The sequence below is a fragment of the Neovison vison genome, chromosome 6, assembly GCF_020171115.1.
Source record: "Neovison vison isolate M4711 chromosome 6, ASM_NN_V1, whole genome shotgun sequence".
Taxonomy (NCBI): Eukaryota; Metazoa; Chordata; class Mammalia; order Carnivora; family Mustelidae; genus Neogale; species Neogale vison.
The window spans coordinates 32,160,814-32,180,613 of NC_058096.1; the positions used below are offsets into that span (position 1 = coordinate 32,160,814).

A 19,800-nucleotide genomic window follows, 5' to 3' on the forward strand; every position below is an offset into this window, starting at 1 on the left:
TTGCTAGTTAAGAGATTTCCTAAAGTCTGTAAGTCAGAGATTTACTATAGTTACCATTTATGAGCTCCCTCTGGAAAACAAAAAGCTGTATATTTTTTATTAGAATCTCCTATTATAGTTCATTTTTATTATTGTGATGTCACATTCTCAGAGTCTCATTAAATTAGCAACATTTTTAATGAACCTTAATTGCTTTGAAGAGTTTTTCTTTCAGTACACTAACATTGCATGAAAAAATAAGACGGATAATTCTATTTTGATAATATGGGATAGTCTCTGAAGGACAGAATGAGCTGGGTTTCTATTAGCATTTTTTTCTTGTATCATTATGAATGTAAGTCAACAACAAACTGGGTTTAGTGCATTCATTACTTAAGGATGAATTATTTTTGCAAAGACCCAAAGTCTAAAGGAGTGCTACATCTTAAAACCATGTTTAATTTTAATTAGACTATTTCTGAGTTAGCACCTGTATGAATGATGCACTATATCACTGAAACATTCATGATACTTAATGTTGAAAAACTGGGTTACATGGACTAAAAAATAATATAAGTAAAAATATAGAATATATACACCAAAATACAAGAAGAACAGATTGCAAGTACTTATCATCCTCATATTCATCATCTGAGTACCTAAAGTACTGAAGTAGCTTAGGAAGGTGAATGCTGTGATAGCAGTAATGTATCCACTTACAGAGTCATTGATTATAGATTTATTCCTCTCAAATATGCCTCCCTGCTTGCACCTTGCACTTAATCTCTACTCGCTGAGTCGGTCTTTAAATAATGGCATCAACTAATCCAATAATCCAAAGCGAACAGAACACATATCTTACCAGAGATATAGGATCTCACAAAAGAAGAGATTTCCATGAATGTTGGAGAACTGCTTATATTTCACAGAAAAACATGGACAGATGAGGTTTTTTTTTTTTTTTCAGAGATCAACAAGTTAAAGGTTGAGGATGATGACAGTATGACTGGATGGATTCTACACAAAGAATATGAAAATTCTGGTGAAATCAAATAAAAAGTGATGAATTTCACATCTTGTCATCACACAGTGTTTCTCAGAGAAATCTGTTGGATTTGGTGCTTGATGCATCATACAAGTTAGAACAGAGTTGCAAACATAAAACATATTTTACTGAAAAGAACATAAATTATTTTCCCTAAGTTGTAGTTTATTTAAAAAAAAAGTCTTAATTCCTTTTTCAATTTTAATGACATTTTACACTTGTCTTTTGTGTATTTGTGTATTGCCGAATACTCTTTAAGTGGACTTTGTTCATCATGATTAAAGGTGGATACAGGTGGATAATGAGAACTACTTGCATCTTAAATGCTGGTTGTTAATTCTATTTTTTTTTTAAAGATTTTATTTATTTATTTGACAGAGAGAAATCACAAGTAGATGGAGAGGCAGGCAGAGAGAGAGAGAGGGAAGCAGGCTTCCTGCTGAGCAGAGAGCCCGATGCGGGACTCGATCCCAGGACCCTGAGATCATGACCTGAGCCGAAGGCAGCGGCTTAACCCACTGAGCCACCCAGGTGCCCCTCTATTTTTATTTTTTACTTTTTTTCCATAAATGACTTATATTGGGAATTTATTACTTATGTAATCATTAAAACTTTCAGTATAAGTAATTTTTAGAAATTGGTGACTGTTTTGAATTGCTTAATTTAAGGAAACTTATTATTCCACACATTTGTCACACTCTGAGTAGTTTTTAACATTTCTTTATAAATTATCATTTGGCCAAAATGAAGAGTTAAAGCAATTTTAAATTCAAAAAATAGAATTAAAAGCATTTTTCCCGGAATTAGAGCAAACAATCCTAAAGTTGTATGGAACCACAAAAGACCCAAATAGTCAAAGCAATCTTTTTTTTTTCCTTTTTAAATACATTATTTTTTTTTGATTCTTATTTATTTATTTATTTGAGAGAGAGAGAGAGAGAGAGAGAGAGCGCGCACAAGCAAGGGGGAGGGGCAAAGGGAGAGGGAGAAGCAGGGTTCCCATTGAACATGGAGCCTGATGTGGGGCTTGATCCCAGGACACTGAGATCATGACCTGAGTCAAAGGCAGACACTTAACTGACTGATACACCCAGGTGGCCCTAGTCAAAGCAATCTTGGAAAAGAAAGGCAAACATGGAGGCATCACAACTCTGGGATCAAGTTATATAACAAAGTTTTAGTGATCAAGAGAGTATGGTAGTGGCACAAAAATGGACATGTAGATCAATGGGACAGATTAGAAAACCCAGAAATGAATCATAACTGTTGACTATGGTCAATTAATCTTCAACAAAGCAAAAAAGAATTTCCAATGGGAAAATGATGGTCTCTTCAATAAATGGTGTTAAGAAACTGGACAGTTGGGCAGCTGTGTGGCTCAGTGGGTTAAAGACTTTGCCTTCAGCTCAGGTCATGATCCCAGGGTCCTGGGATCAAGCCCCATATTGGTCTCTCTGCTCAGAAGGGAGCCTGCTTTCCCCTCTCTCTCTGCCTGCCTCTCTGCCTACTTGGGATCTCTGTCAAATAAATAAATAAAATCTTAAAAAAAAAACTGGACAGAAACATGCCAATAAAAGAAATGATACTACTTTTTATATGTTAATTAAAAAAATAAAAATTTAAAAAGTAAATTATACCACTTTCTTATACCATATATACAAATAAATTCAAAATATCTTAAAGACCTGAAGTGCAGCCTGAAACTATAGAAAATACTAGGAGAGAACATAAGCAGTAACTTCTTTGACATAAGCTGAGCAACTTCTTACTAGATATGTCTCCTGAGGCAAGAGAAACAAAAGGAAAAAAAAATATTGGGGCTATATCAAAATGAAAAGATTCTGCATAGCAAAGGAAACAACACAACTAAAAGGCAATTTGTATAATGGAAGAGGACATTTGCAAATGACATATCTGATAAAGGGTTAGCATCCAAAATATATAAAAACTGATATAACCCAGTGCCCCACAAAACAAAGAATTCAATTAAAAAATGGACAGAAGGGGGTGCCTGGGTGGCTCAGTGGGTTAAATCCTCTGCCTTTGGCTCAGGTCCTGGTCCCAGGGTCCTGGGATGGAGCCCCGCATTTGGCTCTCTGCTCAGAGGGGAGCCTGCTCCCCCCCCATCCCGCCTGCCTCTCTGCCTACTTGTGAACTCTGTCTGTCAAATAAATAAATAAAATGTAAAAAATGGGCAGAAGGCATTAATAGATATTTTTGCAAAGAAGACATACAGATGGCCAACAGACACATGAAAGGATGTTCATCATTGCTTACTGTGAGGGAAATGTAAATCAAACTACCATGAGATATAACCTCACACCTGTCAGAATGGGTAAAATCAACAACACAAGAAACAACAGGACAGGTGTTAGCAAGGATGTGGAGGAAAAGGAACACTCATGCACTGTTGTTGGAAATGCAAACTGGTGCAGCCATTGTGGGAAATAGTATGGGAGTTCCTCAAAAAGTTAAAAAGAGAATTTCCTTATGATCCAGCTGGGTCTTCACCTGAAGAATACAGAAACACTAATTCAAAGAGATACATTCACCCCTATGCTTATTGCAGCATTGTTTACAATAGCCAAAGTATGGAAGCAGCCCAGTGTCCATCGACTGATGATGGATAAATAAAATATGGTGCATATATATATATATATATATATATATATAGTGGAATATTATTCAGCCATAAAAAAGGAAAGAACTCTTGCCATTTGCAGTGACATGGACGGAGCTACACAGTTTAATGCTAAGCAAAATAAGGCAGAGAAAGTCAAATACCATATGATTTTACTCATATGTGGAATTTAAGAAACAAGTAAAGGGAAAAGAGAGAGAGATAAAACAGATTCTTGACTTAGAGAACAAACAGATGGTTCCCACAAAGGAGGTGAGTGGAGGGATGGGACTAGGTGATGGGGATAAAGGAGTGCACTTGGGATGGGCCCCGGGTGTTGTAGGGGAGTCACCGGGTGTTGTAGAGGAGTGTTGGATCACTATACTGTACACCTAAACTAATACTAAACTGTATGTTAACTAACAGGAATCAAAATAAAAACTTAAGTTAAATTTTCCCTGAACTTGCCAACACAACAGTTCCAGTTGTAGAATACAGGTATCTATTAAAAGGCAATGTAAACTATTTCTGATAAGACAATCAAATAATTCCTTATTACATGTGAGAATGTCAGTTCAATAGAAAAGTATACCATAGAATTTTTATTTCATATTCTGTTTAAGTAATCCATATAACTTTGGTTTTAGTTGAATTGGTTGATTCTGATGGTTGCTTGCAAAGCAAATTTAAGTAAATATAGTATAAGTGATAAAAACAATTATTAACTTCTATGAGCTATTTTTTTCATTCACACATTGAAAACTCTAAGATACATCTGTATATATGTCTCATTTTTGTAAGGCAGCAGAAGTAATGAGAATGTTACAACTACTAGTTTAAAAAAAATGCATTTCTGTAATTGAAAGGTCACCTTATTTTAACTTTTCTCAGCATTTCACTTGTTCATCTAGTCACTTTTAAGCATTGATGGCAAAATCCTAATACCCATTCAACTTCTACAAAGTTACTGTGGCTATTCTAATATTTCCATTTGAATTAACTACCAGAGAAATGTATTAAATTACAATAAAATGGTAATAACAATTTGTTTCTAGAAGTTTCTTTTTTATCTGATTTTATCTTAAAGACAATCATTAATTATTGAGTTCAATTCTGACTTTCTCCTTATACAACATTTTCTCCTTGTACAACTAATATTGTTATAGAAACTTAAGATAGAAACAGATTAAAAAAATAGGTTAAGAGTGCTGTTAAGTGTGTAAACCTGATGACTCACACACCTGTACCCCTGGGGCAAGTAATACTTTATATGTTAATAAAAATAATTAATAAAAGAAATAGGTTAAAACTAAAAGGAACAAGTACACTAAAAGATGTGGGTGTCTCACCTCTGGTTAGTTCAGAATAGTGCCTTGGTTCAATTACAGAATGAATGGTCTGAAGGATTCTCTTCAGAACATTGTCACTCATGAGGATTTCGGTGGCAAATCCCTATTCTGGAAATGGTAATTTTGTTCCGTACAGTTCTTTGTGAAAGGACTTTGTGTGTCTCCACTCATTCTAAGTTGAAAACATCTAAAATTGCATTTGAAAAAAAGATAATGAATGAACATGTGCTCCTAATAATCACACACTGTATATATTTTAAATCATAAATAGACTGGCAGTGTTTTATGTTATCTCTTCATATTCTTGATCTTAAAGTGTATCAGAACGTGTCTCTCTCTCTCTTTTTTTTTTAAATAGAAAAATCAGTTTCAGGCATTTGTTTCTGGATTAAGTCTTTAAAACTGAGGTCATGTCTGACCTGAATGGACATTAAAATCCCAGCACATCAAACAAATATTTTACGAGATTTAAGTCTGCACAAAAGATCTTTTCTTCTTTCCTTTGGTTTGATTTTAACATAGCTGTGTCAATTTCGAGTGCTTTCTCCAAGTTCTATTACACATCGTTTTTAAAATGCATTGCTAGCATAAAACACAGAACAAAGTAGGCCACGTTACATAATGGGATCTTGCAGAACTGCAATCATTCTTAAAAAATTAATGTTAATAATTTTTTAAACTCTGTAACCTCAAATTATGAAATATTTCCTATGTGCAGAAAACAACACAAATAGAGCAGGCAATCATTTACATATTACATAAATAACTATTAAATTTTTGACACCTTTGTATTATATCCAAATTTAAAATTAAAACCAAAACGCACGGGTATAGCTTTGGCCATATCCCTGACCCTTCCCACTGGTCACTTTCCTAGAGATTAATATCATCTTAAAGTTGACGTAAGTCATTCAGGCATGTCTTTATATTTTTACTACATATGCATGGTTCTCTCATTTTCTCTGTAAAATTAAAGTGTTGTACTTAAGAAATTGATATATCATTCTTACTGGTTTTTAAAAATTTTATAGAACCAACTGAATAGCACTAGAATAAAAATTGCCTAGGCTGTTGCCTGGATGTCAATCTTTAAAATTGGTTTGGGGGGGGAATAAAAAGCCCTTTATGTAACAGTTATTACGAAGTATTCCATTTTTTTTATGACCTTTGTTTCCCACTTGTATAATCATTTATACCGAAATTCATTAGCCTGCTCCCGAAGAGATGCTCTAAAGGCTATATAAGTAACCACGGGTTAATTGGATAACTGTGGCAATTTGAAAGCTTATACATGCTGACTTGGCAATTATTAATAATACATGAAGCTTACTATGGATAACCCTTACCCTGGTATTGGAAGCAACTGAGAAGAGACTAGCTTCCCTGGATTAGATACTTGTGGCTAATAAGGAAAACTGCCCTAAGCTGTCTCTGACTCAATTTCCTCATTTACAAAATAGAGGTAATAAAACACACTCTGTCAGCTTTCATGAGGATTCTAGGAGAGGATGAACAAATGAATAGCACTAAGTGCCCACTAGATGTAAATGGTCACAGTGAATGTGAATTGGGCACACTTCATACTTTGAGAAAGAATATGTAAGTTACTGGCTATTGACAGACTTGGAAGTGTTAGATGTAAAGAATTTTCATTGCCATGTTCCTCTTGACTGAGTGAGGTGAAACAGCCTCACTGGTGGATTTCTTGAGCTCATCTCTCCTCTGGGTTCTTTTATTTTATTTTTTAGAGATTTATGTATACTTGTGTGTGTGTGTGTGTGAGAGAGAGAGAGAGAGAGAGAGAGAGAGCGTGCACATGCTCACACACAAGTGTGGGGGAGGAGCAGAGGGAGAGGGAGAATCCTGAAGCCCACTCCCTGCTCAGCTGGGAGCCCAACAAGGGGCTCCATCCCAGGTTCCAGAGATCATGACCTGAGCCAAAATCAAGAGTCCTCTGTTTATTTTATTTATTTATTTTTTAAGATTTTATTTACTTATTTGACAGAGAGAGATCACAAGTAGGCAGAGAGGCAGGCAGAGAGAGAGAGGAAGGGAAGCAGGCTCCCTGCTGAGCAGAGAGCCCGATGCGGGGCTCGATCCCAGGACCCTGGGATCATGACCTCAGCCGAAGGCAGAGGTTTTAACCCACTGAGCCACCCGGGTGCCCCTCCAGGGGGTTATTTTAAAGGCCCAGCATCTCTTTTCCTGGTGATTTTGTAAGCATGTAATTGCCTGTATTAAATCCTCTCTTAATGTGTCTAGAGTAATTTTTGACTTCTTTATCTTCAACTCACCAACCAGTGGAGGCTAATGCTGGCCACGGGTCCTTCAGAATGAGAATCTGGGATTTATTACCTGTATGATTTGAAGTGTGATTTGTGATTTCAAGTGACTGAAATCTGAATGCAAGTAGGAAATAAGACCTTAGAGTAAATCTTAATAGTTTTCACCACAAAAAACCAAAGACTACCTGCGGTGATGGATGTTAACTAGACCTATTGTGGTGATCATTTGCAATATATACAAATACTGAATATTGTATTCCTGAAACTAACATAATGTCATATGCCAATCATATCTCTATTAGTTAAATAAATAAAAATGCAAATACAAATAAAAAAGGGAAATGAGATCCTGTCTGTCTGTAATATAAAGTGACATATGTGTACTGCGATGTGTCACCTGTGGTCACCTGGCACGGAGTACCAGCGGAGGCAAGGCTTTGGTGACCTGAATGTTTCTTACAGTAGGCTATTATAGCCTTAGTAAAGAATACAAGGATTTGCAGGTGGGCTGTCTGCTTCTCACTGCATAGAATCATTAAGCGAAGGGATACATGAGGCATTTTAAATTCTTGGCTCACGGCACAATCAGGGGCATAGAGAATGTCTGTTGACTTGTAGCCTCGGGGCCATGAGAGCTAAAATTTGGACTCGGTATTGCTGAAGAGGGGTTTTTCGTGTGAAAATGTAGAGCAATGACTGGGAAAAGTGTGGGAACCTGAAAAATGGATGGAATTATATTGAAGGGTTCAGATTACTTGAGCACTCCAAACCCCTCCAATTCCACTGATTTTTCCTTGCCAGGAGGTAGAGCCCTTTCTTCTCATCAGATAAGGCTGGATCACCGTGCTTGGAGTCTGTAGCTACTACTGTACTACTACAGAGTAGTTACTATGTACTACATAGTAGTTACTCTGTATTACTACTCTACTACTACTACTCTGTACTACTACATAGTAGTTACTATGTTAAAGGATACCCATTCCCCATGCACTCCAATCTAATGCTGATTATCTCCAAAGCGAAGATCAGCTTCCCAACAGGTTACAGCTACGCTACTTAGCTCAGAAAGATGTTTACTGGATTTTGCTAATTTATACCAACAGAAACTGGAGAATGTCTATGGGATATGATTCTAAATGCACTGGACCAAAAAAGGGAGAAAAATAATTTTAAAGTGTCTGCATTTATTAATATGGTTGGATTGAGCAGAGTTCTAGAATCAAAGGGCTAGTTTGAACAGCTGGAAGTGGTTCTAGCTGTATGGTTTGTATGGACTGAAACTTATACTCAAATGATGTGTTTAGTAAATAAAATTTAGATGCCAGAAATTCTTTGGCATCATGGAGAGGGAGGAATGCGTGTGGCTATCAAGCACTTGACATGTGGCTAATCCAAATCAAGATGTCCTTTAAGTGTAAAATTGGGCAAAAATATGTAAACTATCTCAATAATAATTTTTGTATGGATTACATATTGAAATAATATCTTATAATATTAAGTTAAACAATATAGAATGTTAAAAACAATTTCATTTATTTCTTTTTACTGTGTTTTAAAATATGGCTTCTAGAACATTTAAAAGTAACATGTGCCTTACATCTGTGATGGGCATTATACTTCTATTGTGCTGCTGCAGAGGGATTCAAATGTTCGAGTGGATTTATCATTTGTGATATACTTACTCATCTTCTTACTCTGTCTTTTAAAAGGACCCAGGAAACAATCCCTTTAGCAAGGCATTTGGTACTACCCTTGAGAGAGGACCTCCTCGATCCTTAACAAGCTTGGTGTTCATTCTCTGTAGGCTAGTCATGAAGTTAGGAAGCCCTGCCATTATAATTAACTCTGATCTTAGAGTGGGTGAGATGGTTATGGAGTGGCCAAGGTCAAGTGGTAGCAGTTAATTACCAAAGACAAAGACAAAGCGTGTATGGTTTTTCAGTAGTCAATGGACTCCCAGTGATATTTTGCTGTGGATGACAAATGATGATTCTTAGAACTGAAGTTGTTGTGAAGTTACCGAAGTATAATTGAGTTTAAATTAAAAAAAAAAAATCTAGGTGTGGTGAAAAAGACATGACTTGGGTCACGTGTTGGATAGTCATGACCCATCACCCAACACCAGATCATGAGCCCTTGCCCAATGCACAGGCTGGGAACCCCATAAACATAGGAGAGGCCAGGTGGTTATGAAAAAGGACCACGTGATACCACCAAATTTATGTACTATAAGTTTCTTTCTGGACTTCCCTAGAAGAAGTCTATTTACCAAGATGTCTGATTTAAAGAAAGAGAAATGCAGACTATTTGATATGTTAAGGAGTGCCTGGGTGGCTCAGTTGGTCAAGCTTTGGACTCTTGATTTCAACTCAGGTCATGATCCCAGGGTCATGGGATACTTGCCAGCCTCCATGCTCAGCTCTGATTGTCTCTCTTTCTCTTCCTCTACCCTTCCCATAGCTCATGCACATGTTCTCTCAGATGAATAAATAAATCTTAAGAAAGAAACAACTATAAACGCAGAACACTATTGTGTTTCATTAGTCATATGACTTAGTTTTATCCCAAGCGCATCTGCTGGTGTGTCTGAAAATTCATCTGTGACAATCTTCCCAGATACTGAATATACAGCTGAATCAACAATTAGCAGAATAATACATTGTCTCCCGCATCCTTATCCATTGAATGAGCACTTAAAAAAAATAATAGGAAGCCCTTAGAATTGTCACTCTATATAAAATCAAAAAATCAAATGAAATGCCATGTCCTCTATGAAAACATAAGTCAGTTAGTGTCAATTTCAGGGACTTAAAATAAACAGTGGGTGTTTGTACTTATCTTATCCCAATTAAGGTTTCCTTTGTCTTGTACAAAAGAGAGGTCTCTGAGAATGACAATGATTATTGTATATATAATCAGATGAAGATTTAAATGTTAAAGTCTCTTTGCTAGAGAAAATCAACAGAAACCATCACACAAAAAATGCATCTACTATTACAGCAAATGCATATCTCTTTCTCCAGTAAATGAACAATACAAGAATAATCTTGCTTTCATTTTGGTAGGTATGGTACTATATATTCACTACCTTTCATAAGGGCTACATCAACTTTCTCTCTTTGTTTCTCTGGAATCTTTATCACAACACTCTCACCAAACCAAAATCCTGGTCCACTAGATTGTTGAAATCTTGCCCATAGATCTTGGTGAGCAGTAAACAGCAGTTACTTTATATATCTTTGTAAGGCACACATGTTTCAAAGGATGGGAGGCTTATCCCTAAAAATTTACCTTTCTGCATACTATCCCTGTGAATTTGTGGGGTCAAGTCATGTCAGGATATTCTCACCAAGGTGAAAGATAAATGGTTCTTCCTTGACCTACATTTTTAAGCCAAGTGTCTTCTTGCTTAGTATCTTTGGATAACAGAGGAAACATATACCATATTTAGGTGAGCTATCCCTTCCTATTTGGTAGCTACCCATAAAGCTACTCATCTGGAGTGTGACCCAGAGCAAGAGAAGACTCTTCCACTAATCCAGCTTGTGCTGCAAAACATCTCTCTTATTTGGGCTATCTGATGAGTAAATCCAGTTTTGCCATGATGGGATGCTGTATGGTGCTTCTGATATTCTGATAGTAGAATCACAGCATAGAACACCTATGGCTTTAGAGAAAAGCAATGACCTCTTTGGAAAACAGTTAATTTTCTTAATCTAGTTTTTGTTTGGAGACTTGGGTCTAGCTGTGACAGCATTCCGATTAAGGGAATCTAAACTCCCGCCCAGTTCATGCAACCATCATCAACTGGGTGATGTTGATCCCCTAAGTCAGAAAGTTGGGTATGCAAAGCCACATGAGATGATCCAGGAGAAGGGACATTGACAGAGTAAGAGGAGGCTCAATTAGTTTCTGAAAGCACAAAATGCTGCCAGTAGCTCTCATCCATGATGCGTTCCTGCTACACTGCCACCTCTTCCTTGATCCGTACACACAGCTACTTAGTGTGTTTCTCATTATCAGTTGATGGGGGAATTAACTAAGCTGGGTATTCATTCAGTTCTGCATGATATGTTGGCCTTGGTTGGAAGTGGGCTGCGGCTGCATGGAATCCCACAGAGGAGTGCCATGAAGGACTACAGGGAAAGTAAATCTTTACTGTGGGAAGAACTTCAAGTGATATGACTGGTCATCCATTTTACTTGGAAGGAGAGATGATGAGAGATACGGACCTAGGCTGATTTAGGAATAGTAGCTAAAGGTTGAGTGGTTGTTTGGGGTGTTAGAAGGGAGAAGTTTGACGAATATGAAACAAGAAAATCTGGGCAAAAGACTGTGAGATGGATCCTTTGAAATGAATTCAGAATTGATACAGGTGTACTGGGGGGACACTTACAAATTGAACATGTGTTGCATAGGAGTTTCTTAATAAACAGGTAGCAGTGTTGACCCAGATGTCATTTAGCTCCTTCCTTCACTGTCCCACTGCTTGCACAATTTGCTCATGAACAGAGTGTTCAAGTAGCATGAAGAGAAGTTTTGTGTGGGTTTAAAAGACATAGTATTATTCTCAACAAATGTGAAGCACCACCAATACCATTGACAGCCCAATCTGCCCATAGAGTAATGGGCATTTTACCTAATATTGCATCTACATGGCGCAATAGCGGATGAGGTCCATCCCGCCGACTTGGTGGTAGGATAATTATATTGAACTCCTTTCTCAGTGGAGAGGGAGAAGTGATATATCTTCATGGAATAGATCTATGAATGAATTCTTTCTTTCCCACCATGCTTTTGCCAGACCCACCATCTGTGCAATTACTGGATGCCTGGTTCTGTATCAGTTTATCATGCATAACATGGCTTTTGAACAGAGAAATTTTTTTTCAACAATGAATTGAAAGAAAGGACTGACTATTCAGTATATTTAGTTACAGAACCATTTGGGTGCCTTATGAAGTTACAGTTCTTTCCTCAAGGAAGGGGCAAATGTTCTGAACCAATGACCAATTTCTTATTTCTTCAGTGCTAGTCTGGTAGTGAGAAGTGTTCTTCTCCAAGTATTTTCTAGCTCTCCATTTTCCAAGGGCCATGGTTGGATTGCACTTTCCTATTTTGTTGGCTAGGTGTGTCCATGTGACTCTCTGAATGAATAAAAGAGCAGAAGTCACTTCTGTGTAGAAACTGTTAAAGTCAGCTCATGATTGTTCTTATTGCTATGATAATCATGGAAGCCGATATCATGGTGGCATATCATTACTTGGGGAATCTGAATGATTATGCTGAAGAGTCCCCCGCACTGCATCATACCTTAATGAAACATACATTTTTGTTGCGTTGCCTTGGGACACTTATCTTGAATTGCCTTGGGAATTTTAATTTTACTTGATGGTATATATTACTTGCTATAGTACTCACCTATAGCTGTGATATCAACATGTAGCTGATTCAAAAGTTTCTCTGCAGCAATGTAAAATAATAGTAGAATTTTTTTTTTTAAAGATTTTATTTATTTATCAGAGAGAGAGAGGGGGAGAGAGCAAGCACAGGCAGACAGAATGGCAGGCAGAGGCAGAGGGAGAAGCACGCTCCCTGCTGAGCAAGGAGCCCGATGTGGGACTCGATCCCAGGACGCTGGGATCATGACCTGAGCCAAAGGCAGCTGCTTAACCAACTGAGCCACCCAGGTGTCCCGAATATTTTATTTTTATAGCAAACACTTATGTGCTGGTTGCATAGCCTTCTAGGTATTAAATTTTGACCATGAGCTGAAGATAGATTAATGTCCAAGAACTATTCTGCAAAAGTTCTATAGGAATAAATATAAAGATTAGAAATGGTCATTGCCTAAAATTATCTCTAACAATTAGAGATTAGGAAGAGTTAGCCAATTATCTTTTCATTTCCAAAAAATTAGTCAGTCACCAAATATTATTTCCTTTTTATAAGTCAGAAAAATCCAAAACAAAAAAGCAGGAGGATGATTTGTATGGGATTACAGCATAAAGTGAAAGTACTGCAGGAATGAGACTCCATCCGTGACTGTGTCCTGACAGCGTCTGACTGGAAATCGAGAGTCACGCCGTTGATGTGCGCCATTGAGAAGGCTTTGGGCCCGTGGCATATCTTTCCGGGTTAGCAGGGAGTCCGTCCTTCCTTCCTTCCTTCCTTCCTTTTTTCTTTCCTTTTAAAGTTTATTTATCAGAGAAAGAGAGAGAGAGAGGGAGAGAGAGAGAGACAGCACAAGCAGGGGGAGCAGCAGGCAGTGAGAGAAGCAGGCTTCCCCACTCCCACAAGGAGGCTTCCCCTCCCACAAGGAGCCCGACGTAGGACTAGATTCCAGGACCCTGGGATCATGACTTCAGCCTAAGGCAGACACTTAACTGACTGAGACACCCAGGTGTCCCAGTAGGGAATCATTTCTAAAGCCAGGCCTCTGTAAGCATTGTGGAGGATAGTTAAGCTAAAATATTGTCTTGCATAAATTGCTGGTTAAATAAAGATTCTTATTGAATTATCCAGATAATAAGGTATTTGCTTTGTGTAGCTGTAATGACATAGGATTTTAAAAAGTTTTTATTAAAATTTCTCTTAAAAACTTTTAATCTGAATTCTTTATTATCTACAGGTGTTCTGTCTTTGGGACATCAGCATACTTAAAGAATGTCAACCTACTTTATTTTTCTGAGTGTGTTTACTTATCTCTATACGTTTAAAATTTGCCACTTTGGATATATTTTAAAAATCAAGGTATTCTTTCAAAGATTCAAATCAAAACTTCATAAAAAATATTTCTCCACCAATCAAAACTATTCATAAAAAATATTTCTCCACCTCACACCAGTCAGAATGGCTAAAATCAACAAGTCAGGAAATGACAGATGCTGGCGAGGATGCGGAGAAAGGGGAACCCTCCTACACTGTTGGTGGGAATGCAAGCTGGTGCAACCACTCTGGAAAACAGCATGGAGGTTCCTCAAAATGTTGAAAATAGAACTGCCCTATGACCCAGCAATTGCACTACTGGGTATTTACCCTAAAGATACAAACGTAGTGATCCGAAGGGGCGCGTGCACCCGAATGTTTATAGCAGCAATGTCCACAATAGCCAAACTATGGAAAGAACCTAGATGTCCATCAACAGATGAATGGATAAAGATGATGTGGTATCTATACAGAATGGAATACTATGCAGCCATTAAAAGGAATGAAATCTTGCCATTTGCGGCAACATGGATGGAACTAGAGTGTATCATCCTTAGCGAAATAAGTCAAGCGGAAAAAGACAACTATCATATGATCTCCCTGATATGAGGAAGTGGTGATGCAACATGGGGGCTTAGATGGGTAGGAGAAGAATAAATGAAACAAGATGGGATTGGGAGGGAGACAAACCATAAGTGACTCTTAATCTCACAAAACAAACTGAGGGTTGCTGGGGGGAGGGGGGTTGGGAGAAGGGGGGTGGGGTTATGGACACTGGGGAGGGTAGGGTATGTGCTTTGGTGAGTGCTGTGAAGTGTGTAAACCTGGCGATTCACAGACCTGTACCCCTGGGGATAAAAATATATGTTTATAAAAAATAAAAAATTTAAAAAAAAGGAAACAATAAAATTTAAATACATTTCTGTGATAAATATGAATAAATATACATATATAAAAATAAAAAAATATTTCTCTACTTGAATTTTTAATTGATGTAAAATGAAATGCAATTTCCTATAAAAATCAAAGCTTTTCCATTTTATATAAGTTGAGACACTGTCTTCTCTCCTCTCATACCATAGAAAATCAAAATATCTAACTGCAAAGTTTTCCACACTGAAAATATTATCAAATACTAAGTATAACAGTCCATACCCTAGTCAACATCAATTAGAATTAGTGTCACCAATGTAAGGACAACATAAAATTTGCTTAATTTAAAAAAAAAAGATGGATTTATTTATTTAGAGAAAGAATATTATTGGGGAGGAATGGCAGAGGGAGAAGGAGAGAGAATCTCTCCTATGTGGGACTTCATCTCACCTTCCTGAGATCATGACTTGAGCTGAAACTAAGAGTTGGATACTCAACCTACTGAGTCACCCAGGCATTCCATAATTTCCTTAAGTTAAAAAAAAATTATTGAGATAAACTGCTTTAGGCTGCTCTTTCATAGAATCCTATTGCCATTCAAGTTCAGCTTACTTTTTTTTTTCTCCTCTTCTTCCTTTTCTTCTTCTTTTTAAAAAAATTTTATTTCATTGTTTCAGTGTTCCAAGTTTCATTGCTTATGCACCACACCCAGTGCTCCACGCAATACGTGCCATCCTTAATACCCACCACCAGGCTCACCCATTAAGGCTCAAATCTACTTGGGGCTTCCATGTCCCATGTCCCTTAAGCTTTGGGAAGACAGAGTCGGCATATCTGCTCTCTATGGTCAGTAATTGTGAAAATGAAACCTTTTTTTCTCAATTTAGGGAGAAGACTTTTGGAGTATTATACAGGAATTTAACCCACGATCCCCATCTTCTGTCTTATTTGCTTCCTTTCCCATTTTTGAAAACTAGCAAAGTTGCCTAATAATTAAGGTCACTCAAAACAATCACAAATTTGGGGAACGCCTGAGTGGTTCAGTCGGTTGGGCCTCTGCCTTGGGCTCAGGTCATGATTCCAGTGTGCGGGGATCCAGTCCCACATCAGGCTCTCTGCTCAGCCGGGAGCCTCCTTATCCCTCTCTCTGTCCCTCACCCCCCTGTTAGTGTTCGCTCATTCTCTCACTCTCTCTCTGACAAATAAATGAATAAAATCTTCAAAAAAAATCACAAATTTGATGGTTTTATAATTCTGGGGAAAAGAAAAAACATGTATCTTTTTTCCTTAACTACTTAAGACTACCTCGATGGTTAAATTGATGTGGTATTATATATTATTCCCAGTGTGTGTCTCTAGCAAGTAGAAATGGCTTAATCTATTATTTTAAGAAATGCATTTATTTGTATTTATTTTTTAAAGATTTTATTTATTTATTTGGGAGGGGGAAGAGCAGAGGGAAAGGGACAAGCAGACTCCTCACTGAGCACGGAGCCCCGTGTGGCGCTTGATCCCACCACCCTGAGATCATGACTTGAGCCGAAATCAAGGTCAGACACTTAACTGACTAAGCCACCCATGTCCCCCAAGAAAAATTTAAAATGTCCTATTATACACCAATTAATTCACAATTAATGCACAAGTTGGCAAATAGCATGTTAATGAGGCAGCCACCAGATATGATGATCTGAGCGGAGTCATGTGTGATGTTGATTTTAACAGGGCTTAGGTCTTATATACCTCCTTGTACCTAGTACTAGGCTCTCCCCAGAGCAGATACTCAATATGTGAATTTTGTTTAAGTAAATGAATAAATGATTATCTAGGTATTTCATAGAGAGTAAGATGGGCATTTTACATGAACTTGTAAATTAGCATGTTATTAACTAGAGCCAAATATAAGGGACTTTAGGGAAACCTGAATAGCTCAGTCTGATAAGTGTCTGACCAGCTCAGGTGGTGATCTCAGGGTCCTGGGATCAAGCCTCCTGTCGGCCTCCCTGCTCAGCGGGGAGTCTGCTTCTCTCTCTTCCTCTGCCCCTCCCCCCCCTCCTGCTTTCCCCCCTCTCTCTCAAATAAATAAATAAAATCTTAAAAAAAGTATGTTACTACTAAAGTATAGTGTTAGTTTTATTTTATTCAGTTTATTTTCCTGCATTTTCTCATTTCCTAGCAATTCTGTGAAGAATTTTAAGTTAGAAAAAACACTTAAAAACAGGATTTGGGAGATAATAAGTCTTTACTGCTAAATATTTATACTATCTTGGTTAAATCATGATAGCTATAAGGGTTTTCACTTCCTCACCTGAAAACTAACTTTTTTTGTGTAGATTTCTACCACTTTATTCATATTTTGGGAGCTGTAGGCATATAATAGAAAAGGCAGTTGACTAGAATCAGAAAAATTAGCTTGAAATCTCAATTTATGAAGCTCAAATATTGGGGAATGAGAAAAGGCTTTCAGAAATTTGACATGCAATAAACAAATGCAAAATATTTCTAAAAGCATTGGTAGGGGACGCCTGGGTGGCGCAGTTGGTTGAACGACTGCCTCCGGCTCAGGGCGTGATCCTGGAGTCCCGGGATCGAGTCCCACATCAGGCTCCCAGCTCCATGGGGAGTCTGCTTCGCTCTCTGACCTTCTCCTCGCTCATTCTCTCTCTCACTGTCTCTCTCTCTCAAATAAATAAAATAAAATCTTTAAAAAAAAAAATTAAAAAAAAAAGGCTGAAAATTCCATGCAGAGAAAGGAAATCATTATTAAAAAAAAAAAAAATAAAAAAATAAAAGCATTGGTAGACAATCAATATCGGATGTTTCCCAGAAAAAAAAAAGGGAGAGAGAGGCAAACCAAAAAACAGACTCTTAACTATAAAGAACAAACCGATGGTTACTGGAGAGGGGAGGTGGACAGCAGGATGGGTTAGACAGGTGACGGGGATGAAGGGGGACACTTGCTCTAATGAGCACTGGGTGATGCGCGGAAGTGCTGAATCACTATATTATTCATCTGAAGCTAATATTACATCATCTGGTAACTAACTAGAATTTAAATAAAAACTTAAAAAAAAGAATGTTTCCCAGAAAGTTGAAGGGAAAATGACAAATAATTAGAAGTTAGGAAAGAAAAGAGACTTAATGAATCCACCTAAGAGGTCCACTGCCTAACAGCAATTCCAGGGCAGAGATTGGCATTCTCAAAAAATAATTTAAGAAAATTTCCCGTAATGGAGATAAATGATTCTCCTATTTTCAAGGCCCCTCAAGTACCCAGCATAAGGAAGAAAAGCAAATAAACAAGAAGCAAAAATGGACAAACCACCACAAACACATCCGAGTAAAATTTCTTGATTTTTGAGGCATTTCAAATTCTATTATGATGTGTTTTCTGGAGACAAGGATTTTCTTAATGCGGAGATAAACCAGAAAAGAGGAAGACATGAGATCTGGGAAATAGGAGATCCATCAAAAACAAGGGATGAAAAAAGCCCCAGATCTAAAGAGAAGCCATTCACTTCGGGACAAAAGCATGAAGGTATTCAGTGAGGAATATATCTGGAAAAAACCTCAGGCTGGTGGAATATTGGGTAGGATTAAGCATTTAGGAAGCTTAAAAAATGCAATTAACTGCAGAAAATAAATGATCTCCTACAAGGAAAGACTAACATACAACTGCAATTATAGTATTTTACTTGGCTCTGCAGTAGATTCACCTATGGATGATTTGCTTCATCATACCAATATAGACTATTAATTTAACAAAGAATGTGCTAGCACGAGAAGGAGTAAAAAAAAATGTCTAAAACTGACATATCAAGAATCATTTGTGGATGTATATTATTTAAAAATAAAAAACCATCAGAAGACACATCTAAAAGAGAAGGAAAAGTCATTAAGGGAAGCAGGCTCAAGGATAGGAAGGTGAAATATGACCCCCTTGTTTTTGTTTAAAGCTTTTGCCCTATTTGATTTTTTTAAAGAAAATATGTGCATCAGTTGGTGTGATAATAATGAACCTAGGATAAGAATTAGAAGAGCCCTAAAATATTGATGACCAGAATAGTGGTGTTGCTTAGGAGCCTGCCTGAGCTACTTAATTTCTAACTGTGTACTCAAATGTAGCTTGTAGCCACAACCTCAACAACCTCTCATAACCTCTGTAATGTTGGAGAAAGTATAATTAATTTGGGACTATTTCTGTTCTAGAATCCTGAGGCAGACATTAGGCACTGTTACTCTTAATAACGACCCCTTCCCAAGCGAATGGTAATAAGGATTAAATGAGTTACTATCAGGTAACGTGTTCAGAAAATTACACTGTATACATGAAGTGATAATAAGGGCTGGTTATTAGTATCAATACATACATTTGTAAAAAATGCACATGCCATGATGGAAATTTTGTTTGATCTTAATTGTGAGACTATGCAATTAAGAATGTAGAGTCTCAGAAGAATCAATGTCTCCCTCAGTTCATAGTTACTTGTCAAGATTTCAAAACATGAGGCAAAATATGTTTTGGGGGTTGCTATTCAAGAGTATATGGGCAAACACACTAATTTGTTCTAGATTTTTTCTAATAAGAGAGCATATATTTTATTTCCTTTTGAACAGAATTATAACCAAACTTTACTTGGAGTTAGTATTAAGGGGTAGAAAACTCTATTATGCCTGTTTGAGATAACTCTGGAATTTCTGACCTTCCATGGCTAGATTTTAACTTAAATTGATACCTACATGAATCTGATGATTATTCAGTTTTAGGATTTTTAAATTTGCATTTAGCTATGCTTCCATAATATTACCATAAATATAGAAGTGTAATCCTTAAAACAGACCTATGGAAACAGGATATGTTTTTTTATTATCTAAAGTGGAGACAAATGATATACTTTCAACATTCACAAATAAAATTGACTTCTTTGGTACTCAGAAAAAAAT

At 37.1% G+C, this 19,800-nt stretch overlaps 1 protein-coding gene across 5 annotated transcripts in view; it reads right to left on the bottom strand.

Annotated features, from left to right (window-relative positions):
* ROBO1 (roundabout guidance receptor 1) overlaps positions 1-19,800 on the bottom strand; it is a 1,191,004-nt gene that overhangs the window by 503,181 nt on the left and 668,023 nt on the right. The window lies entirely within an intron of this gene.